Below are 2,265 nucleotides of genomic sequence, written 5' to 3' on the forward strand. Positions count from 1 at the left end.
ATTATTTCTACTAATCGTAAATGAAACATTTACAAGATAAACTACTATTTATTTCAAATAATTTTTAAACTTTACTATTTACGTTAATTATTCTCAATAAATCTGTTATTCACTTCATCCTCCTTTTTTTCAATTACATTTCCGGCAAAAGTATTTATGGTTGTCCGTCACTAACACGTGGGGCCTCTTGATAGAGAAATGCAACATTAGCACTTCCATTCACATTTCAAACAATGGAAATCGTCTCAGCAGTGGAGAATAAATGAAAAGTTATCAAAGTTCAAAGTATAAATAGAGTTGATCATTGACCAAAGTAGAGTTCTCTCATCTTCCGTGTAGTTTCACATGAAAGTTCACGTAGAATGATAGTTGATTATACTTTTTTTTTCATTAATCTTCCATTTTATACTATTGTCATTCATGTAATCTGCCGTTTAAGCATGTATAATTACAGCTCCTATATATGACTCTTACAAGCTGAGACAATTAGCCGCTCCGTAGCAAGAGGGATGAAGTTGTTAAGGTTTTCATGGTTATTTTGGATCCTAATCAGTGTTCTTCTCTTCAATCCACCTTTCGGTGATCACTCTGGCCGGTATGTATGAATCTATTAACTAAAAACATATTATAGATTTTTTTTCATTTTGGACTAGTAAAAGATTTATTCACGTAAATTTTTTTTACAATTGGTAAAAAGATTTGTTTTCATGTGAATAAAGATTTTTTTCTATATAAATTATTTTTATTAGTCGTAAATGAAACATTTACACGATAAACTGTTATTTATTTTAAATAATTTTCAAACTTTACTATTTACTGTAAATCTGTTATTCACTTCATCCACCTTTTTTTCAATTACATTTCCAGCAAAAGTATTTCTGTTTGTCCGTCACTAACAAGTGGGGCCTCTTGATAGACAAATGCAAAATTAGCACTTCCATTCACATTTCAAACAATGGAAATCGTCTCAGCAGTGGATAAATAAATGAAAATTTATCAAAGTTCAAAGTATAAATAGAGTTGATCATTGACCAAAGTAGAGTTCTCTCATCTTCCGAGTAGTTTCCCATGAAAGTTGATTATACTTTTTTTTTCATTAATATTTTATTTTACACTAGTGTCCTTAAAGTAATCAGCCATCTAAGCATGTATAAATACAGCTCCTATATAAGTCTTACAAGCTGAGACAATTAGCAACTCGGTAGCAAGAGAGATGAAGTTGTTCAGGTTTTTATTGTTATTTTGGATCCTAATCATTGTTCTTCTCTTCAATCCCCCGTCGGATGATCGCTTTGGCCGGTATGTAGAGACGAATTTGAATTTACAGTGGCTCGGTTTAGAATTAATCGATTATTATGACAAAATCTTTGTTTTGTTCTTTCAGCAGGCTGCTGATCATTGGGTGCAGCGCAGGTCGAGCAGACCCTGGTTCTTCTTTGCGAGCAGCTGGTCCACCTCCGCCACAGCGGGATGCTGGAAAAATTCCTCATCGATGATTTAAGGAATATGCTTTCTTGTAAATCGTCTGGGATTAAGCACAACTCTGATGGAAAGTAAAACGCATCTTAGGTTACTGCATAATGCTATTATTATTTTTGTTTTACTGATCACTAAATAATGTTATGGATACAAATTCTCATTTGCCACGTTATTCATTTGATGTTCTGAACTGATACACAAGGTACGGAATAGTTAACTTTGGATGTTTACATGTTTAAACTAACTGTATCTGTATCACATTAAGCAATTAAGAAGCTGGAAAGAAATCTACATGGAAGCCTGAGAAACGCGTGTAAGGTTTGATTTGAAAAAATTATTGTTAAGCCTAGTCATAGAGAGTATTTCTATAGCTTTTAGATTAACAACACTTTTCTGAATAATTTTATTAACAAAATTATCCCTGAAAATAAAAAATGACTAAAAATATTTCTAAATTCAATTCTAAAAAAAAAAAAACATAAAAATCTCTCTAGCTAAAATTTCTCCTAAAAATCAAGGTAGTTTTCCTAGTTCAAATACAAGCTGTTTGACTAGGTCATAGAAAACCTCACGTAATATAAGGCACCCCAAACCAACGTGGACCATGAGTAGTGGCCTTAAGAAAATTTTAAATGTCTTTTAAATAGTACTAGTTTGATAATGTGCTCCACCCGTGTAACTATGTGGGATTAGATAGAAAAAATTAAATAGATGCACATTTTAAAAATTATTTTAACATGAGCAAGTGAGTAAAAAATCATATCAAATAAGAATTACACTATAGCG

The 2,265-nt window shown here is 31.7% G+C and overlaps 1 long non-coding RNA gene across 1 annotated transcript; it reads left to right on the plus strand.

Annotated features, from left to right (window-relative positions):
* Nucleotides 1-1,200: 1,200 nt before the first annotated feature.
* On the plus strand, nucleotides 1,201-1,717 carry LOC21391014. The gene is made up of 2 exons (XR_002903681.1): nucleotides 1,201-1,299; nucleotides 1,385-1,717. It is a non-coding gene; the product is annotated as an uncharacterized LOC21391014 (long non-coding RNA).
* Nucleotides 1,718-2,265: the final 548 nt, after the last annotated feature.

This window comes from Morus notabilis, unplaced genomic scaffold (genome assembly GCF_000414095.1).
Source record: "Morus notabilis unplaced genomic scaffold, ASM41409v2 Scaffold9, whole genome shotgun sequence".
Classification (NCBI taxonomy): Eukaryota; Viridiplantae; Streptophyta; class Magnoliopsida; order Rosales; family Moraceae; genus Morus; species Morus notabilis.